General features: G+C 38.7%; 1 non-coding gene and 3 pseudogenes across 1 annotated transcript; 2 read left to right on the top strand and 2 right to left on the bottom strand.

The window, feature by feature from the left end:
- LOC127434521 (DNA polymerase alpha catalytic subunit-like) overlaps nucleotides 1-7386 on the bottom strand; it is a 101649-nt pseudogene extending 94263 nt beyond the window's left edge.
- A 766-nt stretch (nucleotides 7387-8152) lies between these two features.
- Nucleotides 8153-8242, bottom strand: trnar-ucu (transfer RNA arginine (anticodon UCU)). Its single transcript is given in 2 exon segments — nucleotides 8153-8188; nucleotides 8206-8242. It is a non-coding gene; the product is annotated as a tRNA-Arg (tRNA).
- Nucleotides 8243-8502: 260 nt separating this feature from the next.
- On the top strand, nucleotides 8503-10336 carry LOC127434287 (ribosome biogenesis regulatory protein homolog; annotated as a pseudogene).
- A 5149-nt stretch (nucleotides 10337-15485) lies between these two features.
- On the top strand, nucleotides 15486-16421 carry LOC127434520 (craniofacial development protein 2-like; annotated as a pseudogene).
- The last annotated feature ends 4927 nt before the right edge of the window (nucleotides 16422-21348 follow it).

Raw genomic sequence — 21348 nt, 5'->3', positions numbered from 1 at the left:
CATCAATACAAGCATTAATTCAAAAGCCTGTGTTTTGTAGACATATATTAAAATCTCATTCTTCGGCTCAGTCACACAAGAACTGTGAGCTTCCAGTCAGAGAGTTATCACTTGAAAAGAGCTTCACCAATTAATAATAGATTAATTTATTTACTCTAGACTTAAAATGGTTCTAAGGTACATTACATGCAGCAGTACAACTGACCATAGTGTGAATAAGGCCTTTCCCCACTGCAGGTACTAAAGCCTGTTTTAGGTACTTTTCCCCGAGACTAGTTCTTTTTGTAGTTTTCGCACCTGAGGACCTAGAGATCCTCGAAGCTGTTTTAAGGTACATTTTTAGCTCCTACTCAGGGAAAGGTACTTTTGGGGTGTAGAGAGACTGTGGGAGGTGCTGCAGCCTGTGACTGGTCAAAAACCTGTGATGCACAAAGCATTGAGAAACTCTAGGAGTCGGCAGCCGCCATTTGTAAACAAACTTGTAGCTGCTAGCCTGCTACTCAGAGAATTGCGCTAATTCTACAATTTCCTTAACAGAAATAACTTCAAACCAACAAAGTACCAGAAGAGTATCACATTTCACAAATGTGTGTATGTGAGTTCATCAGGAAAAAGGGGTTTTCATCGCATCTGTACTGTTTGCACTGTGCCTACACAGAAAATAAAGTGATTTCTGGATTACTACATCAAATTTTTCCTGAAATGATGGATATAAATAATCAGATTTTTTTCGAGAGTGGGTAATTGAACTTATAAACAAAACAGTCATGAAATCTAGTTTACATGAGGAAGTATTGCATGCCTGTTACTGCGTGGTTAACTTGCATCAAGACGGCTCTTTTTTTTTTTTTTTTTTTTTTAAGTCAATGAGTGACTATTTCAGTAAAGTAATTTATTTTATTTGCAGCTGCCTACATTTTCAAAGCAGCCAAAGTTCGTGTAAAAAAGTTCTAACAAAAGTGAATGTCTGATCCTGGCTTCCTCCATCTGTATTGTTGATTTTGTTGTTGCTATTGAATTGACCCTTCGCTAAGCCCCGCCTTAAAAGCGCTTCTGACCAATCCTGTCTTAGCAATTGCTGCCCTGCAGCCATTACTCTGACATGCATTTTCTTTTTTTCCAATCACAGCCTATGAAAGTACACGCAGTGTTTTTCTTTCTTTTTTTATAATCTTAATCTGGATTAAGATAATCTGAGAGAAGAGCATGTTATGGATTAAACTGTGTCAGCCCTCATTCCAAAATGAACATATAACATCTGCAGCGACACCTCCAAGGTAAAATAAAGCTAAAAACTGAACATTAATTAATTTATGTATTGATTCAAGTCATAATAAAAGCAATAGTAAACAAACAGTTCACAGCATCAAAATGAGTGTGTTGCGAGATGTTATAAACATCTCTGTTCATTTACGCTAATGTAATTAGATGTGTAATCACTATTAAATGAAGTTTTTCTTTTTTCAAGAGACTGCAATAGTTGTTTGCCTTGATTTTGATTCACAGTCTCCACAGTTTTTAAATTACTGTGTAATTTAACAATTTCTCTTACAAAAAAACTTCAGATAAATATGCATTACAATGTCATTCTTCATACCAGCCCATGGAAAAGTGTTATTCATTCCGTTTATGAGAATATTTAGCCAAAAAACACATCCTTCACAGCAATCTCCCATTCATTCCAATGGGGAGTTCTGCAGAATTTGTCAGAGCGAGCAACCGTAACTAAGGGGGCTGGAGCTTAAGGAAGGGTCAATTGCACGTACCTACAACGGCAGAAGAAATATGGTCGATACTAGTTGACGTCAATATGGGGGTTACTATTATGAGTGCGAATGCAAGAGGGGAAAAGTCTCCTCAGGTGTCCTATTCCTCTAGAAAGTTACTAAATGAAAAGTACCGGGACTATACATGGAAAAGGCCCTATACACAAAATAGTATTTAATAGATAACAGGAATGAAGTAACTCAATGCTTCTTACCTCAGCAGGCTTCATCATATTACTGTTCATGAACATGGTTTTAATGCTTTTGGGTTTACCGACAGCCACATTTCTCACATTCTCTTTTTGAGTCTCCTCCCTTTTCATCTAATTTATCTGTTCACACAGAGAGACGAGTTGAACAAGAGTAAGAGAAAAGACAAAGTGAGGGAGCTCAATATTGCAAATTGACAGAAAATGAAAACTCAAAGGCACTGTTCCCTTATACTCACTTTTAGAGCCTTTCTCCTATGTGTCATCATCCAATTCTTCATCAAAGATTTTTCTCTCATCCTCCACATAGCCTGTACCATCTGAAAAAGATAACAGACCCGTTCAGCTGGGAACAGTCATGGCATCTGCCCCATGTGAGGTTTGATCACTATTTAAGCATTAAGATCAATAGAGAGGTTTGTAATATGTATGTAATAGTGGATCAGCAGACTGACCGTCATCAGTGATCCAATCATCATCCTGTCTCTCCCACATTATTCTGGAGTACAGCTCTTCATCCACCTCCTCGTACACACTGGTGAACTCCTCCAACTGATCACAACACAATGTCAAAACAAATGCTTAGGATGCACATAGTGTATGGGTGTGTGCATAGAGCAGTGTTTCCCCTAGGATTATTTTAAGCAGCGGTGCTGTTGTGCACGCGTCCACAGGCCCGCAGCGCCAGACCCGTATTAACGCGTGTCTGTGGAGGAATAGCTTAAAACAGGGGTGTCAAACTCAATTTTAGCCTGGGCCACATCAGGGTTTATTTGTGCCCTAAAAGGGGTCTTTGAAAATGTGGCACCAACAATTGCTTTGGTAGCACCCATGCAATTACCAATAATATTGCATATTTTGTGCATTGAGATGCATATTTGACAATATGCCTCTAGCATTGGTTTTGAGGTTGGAATGCAGATGTCAAGTCAGATGTAAATTATAATATTAACAACAGTAACATCTGTGGGAGAAAAAAAAAATAACACCTAATTTTTAACCTAATATTCTGTCAGTATGCCTAAGTTGAGTCTCATTTACAGATTCCTTTCAACAGGCTCCTACTGATTAAACTACATTCATCTCTTGAAATTTCTGAAGGTAAACAAAACCACCTAAATTTTCCAACAATCAGAGAGCATTACAAGAGAACAGATTTGACATAGGTGGAAAACTGATAGCTTGGTCCATAATAATTATGAAAATGTGTCATAGTTTTTCATAGTATCCATAGTTTTAACAATGATATTTGTAATAAGACCATGGTAACCGTGGGTAAAATCAAGCATGGCTCCTCACTACCATGGTTAGTAACTATGGTTTCTATATAAAGAACTATGGAACTTTGTAATGAAAACAGCAGTCTAAATACATTTAGAAACCTTATCTGTCACAAATACCATAGCTAATACAGTAAGTATTACTACTGTAAATCCATGGCAAATTTGTGCAAAGCGTTGTGATCTGAAAATTGAAAAGCCTTCTAACAGACCTTTTTCACAGACTGATGACGCATTTCCGCCTTATTTAGCAGCGTAAATCTAGCAAACTTTTTTTATAATAATTTTTTTAAATATTGAGTGCAAGTTTATAACATTATGCTTTGTGTTATATTACCCTGGAATTAGCTCTCTATTTTATTCTTCTTCTGGAAAGTCATTCAAATGTAATAGTGGATTTATTCTTTTACTCTTAGAGCAAATGGGTAAGTGAAGATAATATTTGCTGTGATCTCCCATTCACTCCCATTCAACGCTGTTGAAGTTTTCCCTGCAAATGTTTACTTCCGAGTTCCAAAACCCGGAGTGTGAAAAAGGTCTATTGATGTTTTCTCCTGTTTTCTTTGTCAGAGTTGCTTAGAATGTCGGGTTGTTTGTTTTAACTAGTTTCATCACAGAGACATTTGGAGTTTTGCAACAGACGATTCTGTGCCGCAATTAAATGGGTTTCGTAATCCCCGTCATACATCTCACTAGTTCACAAACGCATTTAAAATAGTCTGTGCTGTTGAGATTGAGACCAGTCCACAAGTAAATGCATCTGCCTGGTTTTCCAAAAAAAGGACACTTTTTTTTTCTTTTCGCCAGGGGGGAATTGGGTGAGGTGGAATAATAGGGTTCAAAACAGTGTTACTATGAATGCAAACTTTAATACAGTGTAAAAGACACTCTATTAGCAATAACATAAATACATATAAATAAATAAAAAAATTCCAACATTCTTTTGAATGTCCATGTACTAAAATAAAATATTTGATGCCATGTACCTTCATTTACTATTACTATTATTTTGAATTGCCATGGAAAATGAAGCAATGTGATAATTTTACCTGGTCGCAAAAAGTAGTCCGTTAATTTACCTGATGAACTTTCATCTTTTGCTGACCCTTTATGCTTCGCAGAGCTAATGTGTGCTTCTAAATCACTTGCACCTTTATTAGCAACTGACACATAAGTGCCAGCTTTACAATGTGAATGTGCTTCCCACGGATCTCGACCTGGACGAAAGTATGGGAATTTTTTGTGCAAATCTTCTGTAAATTTGCACTTTCATTTGGGCATTGTTTCCACTCAGCTGTCATTTGCTGCTAATGTCAAGCAACTGTTTGATGCCAAACACAACAGCACTTTGTGCGTTCGCGGAGAGATTGACAGGTAAGAATTTGGCCAATAGTTGCTGCAAGCCTCTTATAATCAACCAATTGGTGTACGACAAGGCGGGATTTACAAAGAGGGATTAAATCAATGCAAATATGCGTGCACACACAATGAAGTATTAGACCAGAAGCACATCATAATGCAACTAAAGTCGAATCCCGGACAATTTCGCAAATTTAGAAATCCTGGCCGGATGCTTTTTTAAGGTCTGAAAAACAGAACATGTCCGGGAAAAAGAGGATGTATGGTCACCCTAGTTAACGCACCTCTGTGCTCGCACTGCTCTATTCATTGAGCCGCCGATCAAAATGCGCTCCAAAAAAATACGGTTAAGATGACAGGCAAAGGCTTATTAATATTCACAAGGAAAGCGCTAACTGATTGGTCACTGAGATGTTCTGATCCTCTGCCAAACTTTGTTTCAGATATTAGCTCGCAGGCCACATGAAGTGAAGTGAGTTTGACACCTGTGTGTTATGCGGTGACATCACTGTGAGTTTGTGCATGTATTTGTGATGGGGTCTCTTTTGCAGTGTAGAAAGCGCACAGCTGACTGGGGCTGGCAAGTAGGGATGGGCATTCATCAATAATTTGGTATTCGAATATTTAAGCTCATAAAAAATGAATACTTGAATATTCTATTATTTAAATGAAGGTAATCATTTAATTATATCCAAAACAAGCTTATATTATGTCCTGTGTTGTTTTGTTGAAAACTTTTAAACAAGCAATGCGTGAAAACAAAAAGTATAGAATGAAAGCATTTAAGCTCACGCAAAGCGAAGAAACCACTAATAAAGTAGACTGATGCAACTAATGTACAGGACGAATATAAACACTCGACAAATAATAGTTATGTTTATATTGTATCTCATGTCATGTTTTTGTTGAGAAAAATCATATCCATATGCCCAGTAAATTATACTCATTTGTATACACCAGTTTAAATCATGGAATGTCCCTTACCTTAGCTAGCACAGTCTTTCTCGGATGCCACGTTTGTTTACAGAAGCATCGCGGGGATTAGGTTGTTACGGGGACACTGCTTTCTGTCGAGCTGCACATTTATGGGAGTAAAGAGTACACCGTTTATACAACACATTTAAACAGGAACCCTGCTGTAACAATTAGGAAGGTAAAGAGGAAGCTGGGACTGGCTTGACAAACACATAGACATTTAATGACACTTTTCAGCGTACAAAGAAACAAAAACACGCACTGCTTTTTAGCCAGCTGCGTCAAATCATAAAAACACTCAAACATGCGGACAAGCTTCGTACATCTCTCTCTCTCGTCTGCTGCTGTCTCTTCTCCTTAAATACTCCCGCCTACCCTCGCTGGAACGTGAGGCAGGTGTGACGCGCAGGTGGAAGTCATTCGCCACTTATCTTCCTGGCCTCGCTCTGCCCAGATGCCGCTTGGCTTCGCCCTGCTCACCACACCAGTTTCTCGCAGTAAGCCACATCGCAATAACCCGCTTTTCGGTGTACATCTAAACGTACTGATAGAACGGTTTGTTCAACTTGTGTTCACACTCAACAGCGCCACCCAGTGCATTCTGTTATAACTGTGAGTTTTAGTTTGTGTGTTCAGGATTTAACATGCATCTCACTGTATATATGGCCGGCAAAGCAAAACTTGGCGAAATTTGAATAGTATTTTTACTTTTCAAATAATTATTGCATAATGAATACTCAAGTATTCGTGCACATCCCTATTGGCAAACGTTGCATTGTGTCAAAAATATTAAATGAACGATGTGAAATTTAACAGCGGCACTCATAATTCAGCAGCGGCGGTGCGCCGCACCAGAATGCATATAGGGGGAAAACTGTAGAGAATGTACCAACAACTGACAAACAACTCACCTCATATTTCACCTTCTCTCCCTTCTTGGCTCGTTTAAGCTGCTCCAAAGCTGACTTGCTGCCCACTTTCTCTTGAGATGGCAATGCCACAGGTGTCAGATGCATCTACAGGATAAACGTGACATTGGGTTTCACACAAAGTAAAAAACAAGGTTTATGTAGCTGGGGACTCCTGATAACACACTAAACCGTTTAGCAAACATTACAATAACAGGTCTTGAATGACACTTATAAAGAAGGCCTGTTTTCTGTCAAATATTTGACGAAATCATAACAATGCCTTTAAAAACAGACCAGAGAGCACATTTATGTTACTGAAATTGAAATGTCTTCTGAATAGTAATTTAAAGGTGCTGTGCTAAAAAAAAAAAATCCTGCATTTTAACAGGTTGTTAATCACAGGAAATACGTCTAAATACATAATTTTAATAAGGGGAAAAACATTATGTGTTGTGTAGAGAAATGTAACGTTTAGAAAGTGAGATGAACACACATTTCTGTTAATGTCTTGGTTGACAAGTTCGGGTTAAAACCAGTCAAAGAGGGGAATCAGTACGCGTACTCGACATAAACACTACAATATACTGCATAAACACCACATTAAGCGCACATTAAGAGTTTCTGGCTAAGATCAACTTTATGTGACAGCAATCCTATGTTGTCAGTGTTAGTCCAGCCGTTCAATAAGTAGTTTGTCTAAACTGCATTAAGATTCAGCGAGCTAATGACATTCAGCATTGTAAAAACTCTCACCATAATCTCCGCCATCCATATCTTTCTCGGGATTTGAGACGGGAGCCATTCATTTAAATTAGGACTTGGTGTGAGGTAGAATTTTACTCTTCTTAGAAGCGCGAGGCAACAACAACAGATTCCGCGGGAAAACTCAAGCAGCGGAAACAACGTACTCAGCAACCGGCCAATCTGAAACAGTTCAGTGATCCGAACGTGTTTGTGGTCGTGTCTAGAAGGTAACCGCTCAGCCAACTAAAGTCTCGCGAGAGACGCACGCGACGTTCACAAACTGCGTTTACTGTATTTATTTTGAGTCCCACAAAAAACCCATACCTACCCCATACCCCCAGACCTAACCCTAGCATTAAATCTAACACTAAACCTAACATTAGGAACAGCGAAAAATATTCTCGCGAGACTTAGGCTGCCTGGGTGTTACCCTCTACACAGCCCGCGTTCACATGGAACTGATAAATGTCAAAATGCTGCCTTTTCACACAACAAATCCTGTTATATTGCCATTTCAAAAAAGGAATTGGTGCAACATCTGCACACCAACTAATTATGGAACTGAATATTTACACATAAACTGCAAATGCATTTGTTTTGCAGGAAATGTGTGGTGTAAACGATGTTATAAGAAATATTTTATATTTTAAATTCTAGTCCACAACCGTACAAACTCAGGGATCTAAACTCTATATTTTTATGACTGGGTGTCAGACATTTGTTTGCATATATTTATTTTAACTATCGGTAGCTTTATACAGAGATGTTCGACTCAACCCTGCCTGTTTTAGTTACAAGATTCACATATTCTTTGATCGTATCTTTGAATCATATATCTCCTGAATAAGGGAACGTCCAGTGACCTTTTTGGCAAGTGGCCATTCAATCAATTCTGAACCAAAAAGCTTCGACTCTAGTGGGACTCGAACCCACAACCTTTGAATGGCCTCATTTTATAATCTAGAAGTCCAATGCGCTATCCATTGCGCCATAGAGCCGATAGGACACTAGTTTGAAAAATTGGTACTCATCACAACAGGACTGGGGGAATTTCTATGTTACAATGTTTAATACGTGGATTCTTTTTTTTCCCCATATCACGATATGTAAAAATCACACAATAATTTTTGTACTCGATATGTCTTTTCAGTAAGTACTTTTTTTCTTCAGTGCGAGCTACACGACTAGAAGTTTTTAGGGGCTTTTATTTTGAAATTAGTACTTCCGGCTTGGAGCAGCACGTGAGAAAACCAAGTGTGTGTGATTACACGCAAAATGGCTTCGTGCAGAATCGAAGACGTGCTTGCTAAGGCTGAAAGAGACGAGGCCAAAAAGCTTAAAAGTATTACAGTTAACATAGAGTTAGATCTCGAGTTTGACTGGGGTAATTTGATAAGAACCGGATAGATACTCGGGATTTTAAAGAAAAGAAACGGGAAGACCTACTGCGCTCTTAAGCGAGAGATAACACACAACTTCTTATCAGTGAGCTATGGAAACTTCCAACAGAGAGGTAATCGTCGCTAAGCTCCCAGATCAAACTCTATTGCCCAGAGAAAAGCCTGCACCTAAACCAAAGCCTCCCACAAAATGGGAACAGTTTGCCAAGCTGAAGGGCATTCAAAAGAAAAAGAAGACCAACTTGGTGTGGGGTGAAGATCACAAGGAATGGAAAAGACGATGGGGATACAAACGTGCCAATGATGACACCAAGGAGTGGTTGATAGAGGTCCCAGAGAATGCAGATCCCAATGAAGACCGGTTTGCAAAAGTTTCTTAAAGCTAAGAAATAGAAGGTGGCAAAGAATGAGTTTAACAGGCTCAGGAATATTGCCAGAGCACAGAGGATAAAGGTGCCAGGCATGGGGCTCATGCCCACCCCTCAGCAGTCAAAAGCAGAGTTGGCACAAGCTGTCAGTGTTGCAGAGATATCCACCACCTCTGTTGGCAAATTTCAGGAGAATCTGCCCAAGGAGAAAACGCCAAGAAACACTGGCAAAAAGAGAAAATTCCAGCCTCTTATTGGTGACTTTGGTAGTGAGAAGCAAAAACAACTGGATATACTGAAAGTAATGGACAGCAGAAAGCCTCATCTTGACAGCAGAAAAGCTGTAAATAAACAAATGAGGGAAGAAGACATGGAATCGGCTCAAAAGTGTAAGAAACGCTTTGGAAAGAAGGGACGGAGAGGAAGTATGTCTGGTAAAGGAAAAGGCAAGGCTGGTGGAAAAGGAATGGGTCCCAATGGCAAAGGACAAAAACCTCATGTGAAACAAGGAAAGCGCTAAAATCTACTGCACAGTAGACTTAAAACCTATTTTAAAATCATATATATATATATATAGTGTACATGATGCCACCCTGTTCAGTGCTATGGTGCTGGAGTTTGATAATGTACAAAACACTGAAACCAGTTTGTATTCTGGTTGTTACTGTTGTGTGGTTTCATGTGATGTTCAGAGTTCCTGTGCGGATTACCTCTACGAACTGTTACATACAGGTTTTTATGCTGAATGTATACTGAAATCTCTGGTCATTACTAAGGCAGGCAACATTTAATTATTTACCATATAAAATAAAAACGAAAGCATCTCATCCGTATGATAAACAATTTAAATCATACCATTCATGTAGATGAGATTGCATTAATATGTTTAACTCAATGCAAACACCTAGAGGTATATTGCATCCAAATGTTGGTCAATCATTCGAGAAAACTTTAAAGTCTGTCCCTCAGAATTCCCTCATTGTAAATTTAAGAAGTTGACAGTGTGTCAGTAGCCTAACTTTGTATGATTTTCCAAAGGTGAAAGAACTTAGATGAACTGTGCAATGTTAATAGAGTAGTTTGGTGCTACAAGATGTCGATTTTTCTCTGTTAGTATTCAGGACGGTTTGAACAATGTCCACGGTTCATTGTTTTATCCAGTCATGGAGGATAAGAAGTTGTTTGCTTACATCTTATTTGTTAATACACTGTCTTGACATCCCAGTTAAAATGAAACATGCAAAACTGAAACTCGATCATGATTTACGATCATTCCTGATGTCTTCTAGCACAATGAGAAATAAATTATTTTTTCTTAAGTATATCAAGGTCCTCATTTCATAAGAATCAAGTAACCTTAAATACCTAAAGCCAAGACCCCATAAGGTCAAAATATTGATGTGTCTGCAGAGTCAGTGGGTCTTTCTGAACAAATTAATAACATGCTCTTCACTCAGTTAATGGATGATGTTTGACCACTGATACCAGCTCAGATTAGCTTTAGGGCTTTGGGAGGTGAGTTACCCATCTGTTGACTGCTATCAGGTTTGTTAAGCACCAGTAGTCAAGCCAATGAGCAGATATGTAGGGGACACTTGATGCCAAAATCAATTAGCTCTGCTGAGCTTAGAATGCATTGTATTGCAATGCATGCATAAAGTGTATAGATAAACCATGTAAGATGATAAAAGCATAAAGGAATAGCATTCTCCATGAATAAATTGCATTTAACATGTTACAGACAGTACTACCAAAATAAAGTGTTCCAGTGCATACCATGTGCAAGTTCAGACCACAGTAAGATCTGAGTCTGTCTGGATAGGTTATCAAGAGGCTCTGTTTAACGACAGCCATACATAGAAGGAAGCATTTATTTAGACAGATAGAGAAAGATAGTGAGGGATCACTGTCACTGTATCTCACAAACAGGTTTAAGGATGCAACAGTACATTTACATCCAGAACAATGGAAATTTGTTGTTTTCTCTCCAAGTGTGCTATGCAAAGAAACTGATTTAATAACTGATCAGATTAAGTGGTTTATTTCTGTATTTACTTGATAGATGTACTGGTGTAGGTTTGCAATTGCTAAACACTGCTGATGCATTATAAAGTATTTGTCTTAAAAGGATATGCAACAATTTTAAGAAAACCTGCAATTTTTTATTTATATATTTTTTTTTTTGTTTTTTGTTTTGTTTTTTTTGAATGTCTGTTCTTACAGTTCATAGGTCAAAAATACAAGCACACTTGAAAGGTGAAAAAAAAAAACGAAGGTTTGTTTTAATAATGTTTTTAATTATTGACAGATCTGACAATGTAGCATGCTTAATAGCGCTCCTAAAAAGTCCCCCCCCCCCCTTTTTTATAGTATTCACTTTTTAATATCACACATTGATGTGCCATAATCATTTGATGTATTCTATATTTTCTATAATTGATTAATTATAATTTCTTTAACTATAATATAGTAATTTAAATGTAATTATTATAATTGAATTGCAGTAGTTAAATGTAATTACATTGTAAGATAATTGATTTATCATTTAAAGTAATAATTTTTATTTTAATTATATAATTTATTGAACAGTTGTAAATTATATCTTTATATATATATATATATATATATATATATATATATATATATATATATAAACGAGTGTAATAGAGAAAATAGATGTGTGATGAGTAAAGTATTTCGACGTAAAAATCTCCCTGAGAGAGAGAGCCAATTTATCTATGTAATTCTCAATCTATCCACTAGATGGTAGTAACACATAGCAACATGATTATCTAGCCTTTTTTTTTTTTTTTTTTTTTTTTTTTTTTTGCCACAACATAAGAACATAACAGGCCAAGGTTCTCTTCAAACACCTCATTCCAATATTAGTCCCAAGTCCTCATACAAAGAGACTGGTATTATTGCTTTCAGGTTTTTTGAAAGTTCAATAGATATAAAATACATTTTCATTTCTTGTTTGAACCTCAATAGGAGTGGTTTGCTTTTGGAGAATTTGCATTTATGAACATGATATTTTGCTAACAGAAAAAAAGAGCTGAAGTTCTCTCAAAGCATGCAGGATGGCCAGAAGGGCTACTACTCCATTCCCGGTGTTTTTGAGCTCAGTCATGACAAGCAAGTAAATGTAAGTAATACAAACACTGACACTCCTTTTAAACAAGTTCATATATATATATATATATATATATATATATATATATATATATATATATATAAAATTACATTTATACAGTAGGCAATCATTAATAATCAGGGAGCACATGTCCTCAAAATGTGTAAATAATTTTGTAATTACAACATTATTATGCCTAACATATTTATTACATAAAAGAAAAGTGGTGCATTTTAGGACAGTTTAAGAATGGAGTTAATCTGTGTTGTAAAGCCTTTGTTAATGTAGAGGGATGAGCTCCCTAAGAATGACGGAGGCCTACGACAGAGTAGTTCAGTCCTGGCCGGGACTGTAGTGATCCTGGGGGAGGGCACGGGGTGAGTAGGCCACAATACATAATGAGTTTGCAAATTACAGATCTTTACGCCCGCCTACCCCCAACAACACACACACCGGCAGCTGCTCCCCCACCCAGCACTGCACTCCCCAAACAGGTGGCTCATCTCATAGCTCATTAGCTCACAATGCACACATATAGGGCACCACTGATCAATTCTCGCTCTACACGCACAATGAACCATCCCCATGGACCTGTGGATGAAAATGGCATTCTGCATTATATATGTGATTTTCAGTATAATGTGAGCAATTTAAAGGAGTAAATGAATTCCTTCTGTATTGGTATGGAATAACATGGATGTAACCACTTGGATCATAATTTAAAAACAACACAGATGACACATCAGAAAGTTTCCCATTTAATCTGTATTCCCTGCAAATACAGTTTAAACACAACAGAGCTTAATAAATTAAACAGTATATGCCATGAAAAGACTTCGCATGCCTTTCCATTGCTCAACCAATAAAGAACACTGCCAGCACAATTTCACACTTTCACCTTTTTAATGCCAGTATGAATTTCAGAGTGGTGACTGTCGGCGATTGTGAGGCTACTGTAGTCTTGCAATGGCCTTGTTTTGAGTAGTCAAGGTGTGGCAGATTAAACGTAGCTGTGGTCCTTTTATTGGTGACAGTCTCATCCACTCAGATCTGGACCAATGCTGAACAGCCTGTCGCTTGTCTCCTCTTGTCAAAGCACTGGAATCTGGGTCAGCGGGAATAAACAGGGCCTTTGTACTTGTTGTTTCCTCTTTGTGTCCCCCAGAAGAGGCAGGCTACAAGTACCCCGTGGGGAAGGTAGGGAGGAGGCCGCTTTCCTGGCACTCAGACGTGAGGCCCAGGACCCTGCTGCAGCTCACAGTTCTCCCAACTTGCTCCAAAGGATCTTGTCTGAGTAATGTAGGAAAAACCAATGCCAAGGGGCCACCAATGGGGCTTTTGAGGCTGATTGAATGACTCTTACCTCCAGAGCTGTACAGAGAGCATAAAAGAAGTACTGTAGCTATTTTAGAATACACATAATTCTTAATTGTTACAGTGACTCATAAGTCTAATAATAATGAATTGCTGTGCTGGATTACTGCTTGCGCTGCAGTGGAGGAGACAAAGTTCATTCTGCCCATTATTTGGGCACAGAATGGAATGAATGAGACATAAGGAATAAAAGTGTTTGAGAATGAGGAGTTCAATTAAGCAAAAATGGCATTGTTTTTACTAACAATTCTTCCTCAGACAGTTGTTTTTCTGTACTCATCTGTGCTTTTTTTTTTCTCAAGTTGTGAAATTAGATGTTTATGTTTTTCTGCTGCCAGAGGTGTTGTATTTGGATAAATTCTTTGCATTCACAGATAATGTTAGTATTTTTTTCTCTCACAAAATTAGAATTGTTTTTTACCTTGCAGTTTGTTTGTTGAAAAGCAATAACTTGCAACTTCATTTTTATAAACATGCATGCACATACATTTTTGAAACTGTTTCCAGCTTAAATATTGAAATGTAATATATTTTGTTTTGTACATTGTTATATACTTATGTATATATAGAGAGAGAGAATTTTTTTTTTACTAATTAATCACACAGTTTTCTTACAGTTTTCACAATTAAATTATAGTGATTAATTACAACAAACATTAAAAAAATCATCAAATATATTACTTTGTCTGCAAGAAATTGGTTAGTCATTATTTATTTTCATTATTTACAAATGCACATGTTAAAATGTTCTGTTTCTGGATAGATTTAATTTGACACATTTTTACAGGTTTTAATCTTTGATACAAGTTTATGTATACATGCCATAAAATCAGTGGTCATGTTGTAACTACAGTTTGGGCAAAACTTTTGGCATTTTCCAGTGGACTTTTTTTAATAATAGGATCAAATGGGCGGATTCAATTAATATAAAACTGCTTGCGGTTGAAGTCTTCATTCTCCGTACAGTAAATCCACTCCAGTGTCTTATTATGCCCAGGACATGTGCATAATGAATGACCTTGTATAAATGTGTCTGGGTTTATATATATATATATATATATATATATATATATATATATATATAATATAGTATACACTATAAGAATTTTCGGCGTCCGAGTTGTGCACATTCGACCGATGTAAAAACAACATTTGTTCACAGACAAGGTAATTTGGTTACTTAAACTTCAAAACTTGTAAGTGCTTACTACAATACTAAACAGAATGGCTGTTATAACTAATGCTAGTATCTGTTTGAGAGTAAACTTTATCAATGTAAAGCTACTTGTAAAAAATTACATGCAGATCTTCATTATCAATCAAATGATGAATGTTTGAAAAAAAAAAAGATTATAAACTGCTAAAAGATATTTTGTGTGATTTTGGCACTCACCTGATTCAGGTGAAAAGAGATGCTTCTTTTCCTCTCAAGGCTGAAATGATGAGGAGTCAAGTGCAGGCTCAACATTCATAGGTTGCCAGGTGAATTCCCATACAGTTCTACTTTTTATGCGATTGTATGAGTAAATCTAATGCAGAGAAGACATCTCCAGTGTTTTGTCTTTTTGATAATCGACCATTGAATAATACCACAAATTTCCACTCTAAATTGTGTATCTGCAGGTTGGATAAGGCCAGTTCTCATATCCACACTTCAAAAGTTCTGTGGCGAAGGGAGAGTGTTGAAGCAACAGGTGGAGATGACCACTGAGAGTTGTAGTCACGAACCTTCTCAAAGGTGGCCCTCGGACCAGCGGTCGGTCTGCTCTATACCCGGGGCAGAGGGGTAGTTCGGCAGCATCCAGGGCGACTGAGCAGACCTATTTAGGACAGCACTGCTTACCCTTTAACAGGGAGGGGCCTAGAAAAGGTGGTCCAAACAATAGCCTACCCCTTACACTTCTGGCCAGCTTACCATGGCTGACAGTTTGTCCTTCAATGCGGTTGCTAAAACAATAAGAAAAACATGAGGAAACTCATTATTGGAGCGTGGAATGTGAGAACACTCCTGGGCAAGGAAAGCTCATCCAGACCACACAGGAGAACAGCCCTAGTTGCAAAAGAGCTCTTGCACTATAACATCAATATTGCAGCACTCAGAGAGACCAGATGTGCAGATGAAGGATCTCTCGTGGAGCTTTCAAGTGAATACACATTGTTCTGGAAAGGAAAGGCCCAAAATGAAGAGAGTATCCATGGTGTCGGACTCGCCATCAAATCCAGTCTGATGAAACAACTCCCAGACCTACCTGTTGGGATCAACGAAAGGCTAATGAAACTACACCTACCCATCTGTAACAACTGATACGCCGCCATTATCAGTGCGTATGCCCCTACCCTGACTAGCACTGAGGAGACCGTAGAACAATTCTATGCTGACCTCAGTGCCATCTTGTGCTCTTTTCTGTCCAACGACAAGATAATCTTGCTGGGTGAATTTAACGCCCGAGTTGGCCAAGATTACAGTTGTTGGGAGGGAGTTATTGGTAAACAAGGAATGGGAAAAATTAACAGCAATGGCCTACTTCTATTAAGCAAATGTGCAGAATATGAGCTCGTTATAAAAAACACCGTGTTCAAGCAGGCAAACAAGTACAAGACTACTTGGATGCACCCTAGATCTAGACAGTGGAACCTGATAGACTATGTCATTGTTCATCAACGAGACATCCAAGACATCCTCATCACTAGCGCTATGAGAGGAGCAGAAAGCTGGACTGATCACAGACTTGTCCGCTCAGTCTTCAACCTGCACATTGCCACACACCATAAAAACAACCAAAACTTGTGCAAACAGGTTTCAATACCGCCAGGCTACAACAGCCTACATATCTACACAAGTTCCAGACCAACCTTGACAAGAAGCTGTCAGATAATGGCCCCCTCACTGGCAGCCCAATAATAAATGGAACCAGTTCAAGGCAATGCTGTTAGACACAGCAAAGAATGAGCTTGGACCTAAAAAAAAAAAAAAAGGATTCATCAAGATTCTTTTGATGAAAATGACAGCGCCATCCAAGAGTTGCTAAGTAAGAAGAACAAGGCATTCTTGGAATGGCAAAACAATCCTGGTTCACCCACCAAGAAAGACAGATTTAAATCTTTCCATGCTGAGGCACAGAGGAAAATTTGTAAAATGCAAGAAGTATGGTGGGACAAAAAGGCTGAAGAATTACAAGGCTTTGCTAACTCAAAGCAGTTCTTCAGCTCCATAAAATCGGTCTTTGTTCCCCCAAAATCAAGCTCTGCTCCCTTGTTGGCTGCAGATGGAGAAACCTTGATCAAGGATAAGGCAGGTATAAATAACAGATGGAAAGAATATTTTAGCTAACTGCTGAACCTCCCATTGACAGTTGACCAATCAGAACTGGAACAGATTCCTCAGACAGCAATTATTGATGAATTGATTATCCTCCCACTGTAGATAAAGTCAAGCTAGCCATTAAACAGATGAACTGCGGGAAGGTACCTGGCAAAGATGGAATTCCAGCAGAGGTCTACAAGGCTCTCAGTGAGGATTCAATCACAGCCTTTCACAACATCCTGACCAGCACCTGGAATGAAGAAGAAATACCTCCTGACTTTTGTGACGCCACAGTCATTGCCCTGTACAAGAACAAAGGGTCAAGATCAGACTTTGGAAACTACAGAGGGATCACTTTGCTCTCCATTGCTGGCAAAAACTTAGCCCACACCATCCTGAATAGACCGATCTAAAAAATCTTGGAGTAAAACCTTCCCGAATCACAAAGTGGTTTCCAACCTGTTCACAGCACTACTGACATGATATTCATTGTAAGACAAGTAAAAGAGAAGTGCCTTGAGCAGAATATGAACCTCTATCTTGTCTTCATCGATTTGACCAAAGCATTCGATACAGTAAATAGAGAAGCAATGTGGACCATCCTTAAGAAGCTTGGCTGCATTGCGAAGTTTACCAGGCTAAATAAATTATTCCACGATGATATGACTGGAGAAGTTCTCTCCGATGGTGAACCACCTGAGAAATTCAGCATAGCCAGCGGTATGAAACAAGGATGTGTCATCACCCCAGTGCTTTTAAATTTGATCTTTACTCAGGTGTTGCTGTGTGCTGTGAAGGACATTGACCTAGGCATCTACATTAAATACCGCCTAGATGGCTTATTGTTCAACTTGCACTGCCTCTCTGCAAAAACCAAGACTCAGGAGAGACTGATCAGAGTGGCACTATTTGCTGATGACTGTGCTCTCATGGCCCACCAAGAGAACCACTTACAGACCATGGTCGATAAGTTCTCTGAAGCTTCCAAGCTATTTGGTATGACAGTCACCATTGTCAAAACTGAAGTCTTCTTCCAGCCCTCACTGAACTATTCCTCCCTCAGCCCTGCATCAATGTAGATGGTACGCAGTTGAAGATTGTGGACTGTTTCAAGTATCTGGGCAGTGCTATATCCTGCGATGGATCCCAAGACCAAGAAATCACCATGAGGATTAAAAAATCCAGCCAGGCACTTGGGAGGCTGCGTACCAAGGTCCTGAGTCACAGGAGTACATGCCTAGCCACCAGAATCAAGGTGTATAATGCGGTCATCATCATCACCTCCTTGTTATATGGTTGTGACACCTGGACACTATATCGCAGGCATCTCAAATAACAGGAGCAATTCCACATCCTCTCCTTGAGGTCAGTTATGTCCATTCGCTGGCAAGACCGCATCACAAATCAAGAGGTCCTAGACAGGGCCAATACAATAAGTGTTGAAGCCAAGATTCTTAAACCTCAGCTTTGATGGAGTGGTGATGTCATCCACATGGATAAGACCAGAATTCCATGCTAGCTGTTCTACGGCGAACTAAGACAAGACAGCCACCATCTGGGTTGCCCTAGAAAGAGGTATAAGGACACCCTTAATGCCAGTCTCAAGTGGGCAGACCTCCAGCCCCGCCAGCTTGAGACAGCCGCATCAGACAGAACAACCTGGCGTGCACTGACAAAACAGGCAGCAACCTACTTTGAAGACCAATGCTGTCAGCATGCAGCTGCTGCAAGAGAGAGAGAGATGCCAAAGAGCTGCAACAAAGCCTGGTCAAGTGCAGTCATCATGCATTCCATCTCCAACCTGTGGTCGGCAATATGCCTCTGAGTTTGGACTTCGGAGTCATATGAGAGCCCACAAAAACAGATTAATGTGCAACAAAACTATCATTCTGTACTCATATCATTCTCGGCACCCGAGAGACTACTAAGACACTAAGATATATATAAGCTGGCGGCACGAGCCTGTCCTCTGGGGCCAACCAAGAATCTCTTTTTATTCCAAAAAGTTCTCCTTATGTGTCACTCCTCTTAACAGATTATTTCATGGAGTGAATTTTAAATAGATACAGCTATATACACATAAACAAAAATTATCTTTGTGTAGACCAGTCTGGCTTTTCTAGAACAGATGGCAAACACAATCTCTGTACTTCAGTCTAAAATGAAGTGCTCATTATCCACTGTACTACATATTAAAAGATTAACTTTTTGCTTCTTTTTTTCTTTGAATTAGCCCAAGTAACTGACTTCTTCAGGTTTTAGGTTAATATGGTGCCTTGGCCATCTGCTGAGCATGGATTACTGGTCACAATCACTTCAGCTTTCTCCTGGCCTTTAATGCACTCTCCTGACTCTTCTTCATCAACCCTAATCCACTGATGCAGTGACTGTTGATATATCACAATGATGTGCTGTTTTTGTATTATGCTCAAAAGCACTTTAGTGCAAAAGAGCAACAAAAGAAAAAAAGAAAAGAAAAGAGAGAGAGAGAGAAATCCATAGTGTGACTGAGTTTAAACAGTGTTCACCTTGCAGCATCTGTTGCCTGTAGCTCACCTGAGGAACAGCTGCTATCCTGGGGAAATACATGTAGATAGCATGAAAAAAGGGAGTAAGGCTTAGATCTGCCCCACCCACAGAACATGATGTCCACAAGCACTTTTGCCCGTTCACCAGGTGCCTCTTCCCCAGGAAAGATTATTAAAAAAGAAAAAAAGCTGCTATGGTGGCACAACCTGTTTCATTAACAGTTTGGGGTCTCTAAACTGCATGGACAGCAGTATCATTCATACTTACATGGTATATGAAGCCCAGCACACTATAGCCCTCTGTTCAGTCCAGTAGCAAGGGCCCCTTATGCTCTCAAAACTGAATTGGAACACACATCACACACCTAACTGAGTTCACTTATTGTACAAACTTCATGTTTAATACTGCAGTATAGCTATGTGACTGACCTGTGCAGTGTCCAAAGTCTCAGCAATCAGCCAGTCATTGCCGGTGGAAGGACTGACCTATATTAATAAGCACCTAGTTGAGCATTATGCCTGGGTTTCCCGCCTGAATTGTGGGTGCCTGCCAGATGACTGGGTCTGTCACTGCTGCGAGAGCCTACCATCTGCTGTCTACTACACACAATGGCAGTCAATGTCCATATAGACCCAAGTGAGGGGCTTCACGGTGATGAGTTTGTACCACATGCTGCATTGGGACACATCTAAACACACACACACACACATGCTTGCATACAAAGTCTGCATGCATGTTATTATTCCCACTCAGAAATGTATAAATTATAATCTCATTCTCATAAAGGCACATTCACAGATAGGGGTTACATATCTTATCCTATTTTCATGATAGCGCTAATTCTAAGCGCAATTTTTGTGCCAATGCAAAGTGGGTATGGGTGGGAGTGTTGCGCTATCTGTGGGTGTATGTGTGCAAACTGTGGGTGTATTGTATGTTAATGAAGTGGCACAAAGCGCATTTTTCTATTTTCCTGAAAAATACGTTATTGCGCTAAGTTGTTTGAGAACAACGTTTAATCTCGGTGCTAAGTCTAAAGTTTGGGGATTCCACCTGCAGATGATATAAAAGAGCTATCAATCACTTTTAATACTAGCCCTGATTTGTGTGTTAGTAGATCAATAATAATAATAATAATACGTTTATTTTGTATGGCACCTTTCCAAATCTCAAGGACGTTGTACAGAAAACAATAATAAAATAAAAATAAAATAAAAAACATATATATATATATATATATATATATATATTACAAAACAATAAACAATGGGTGAGAAGCAAAGCATATTTCAAGCAGGAGAGGCATGGGTGAGCAGGACAAGAGCCAACAGTCCCAGAGAGGCTGACAGAGAAAATACAATACATACATCAGAGCAGTGTAGGTGATAAAACAGTCAGAGTAGGGGAGCATTGTATACAGCCCATTTACACTAACAAAATCTTATGAATGGACTGTCTTCATTTATATCAACGTTGATTGACAGGAAATTAAATATATAATAGGACATGGATGGTGCAAAAACTGGATTAGAACCTCAGGATTAAACTGCACTTGACCCAGCCCATTAGCACTTTGCGTGTGTGGTTTCACCAACCCACACAAAAATTTCAAAACTTCATGGCCTTACCCACTGATTTTCAGAGTATGACATATTGCATAGCGCTGCGTTTAAGGCATAGTGCTCTTGAAATAAAGCCCTACATTTAAAATTTAAGTAATCAGATTACATTTATTGACTTTCAATTAAGTTAATTACTTTTAAGGACATAACTTGTGTTACACACATTTCTAAAATATTATTTTAAAGTAACTTAAAAGTACATTCATTAGTAATGCAATGACTTTTTCCATTAAGTAATGAGTGGTGTAATCTGACTACAAATTTTAGATAAGTATTTAGTAATTTGTAGTGGACTAACTGGTAAGTAATATTATGAGGTAACCGGTGAATAGAGTACTTCCTGCTGCTCGTAGATCAATAATCACCTCAATCAA

The sequence above is a fragment of the Myxocyprinus asiaticus genome, chromosome 44 (genome assembly GCF_019703515.2).
Source record: "Myxocyprinus asiaticus isolate MX2 ecotype Aquarium Trade chromosome 44, UBuf_Myxa_2, whole genome shotgun sequence".
Lineage (NCBI taxonomy): Eukaryota > Metazoa > Chordata > Actinopteri > Cypriniformes > Catostomidae > Myxocyprinus > Myxocyprinus asiaticus.
The sequence above is the reverse complement of the archived record's forward strand: the minus strand, read 5'-3'. Positions and strand labels throughout refer to the sequence as shown.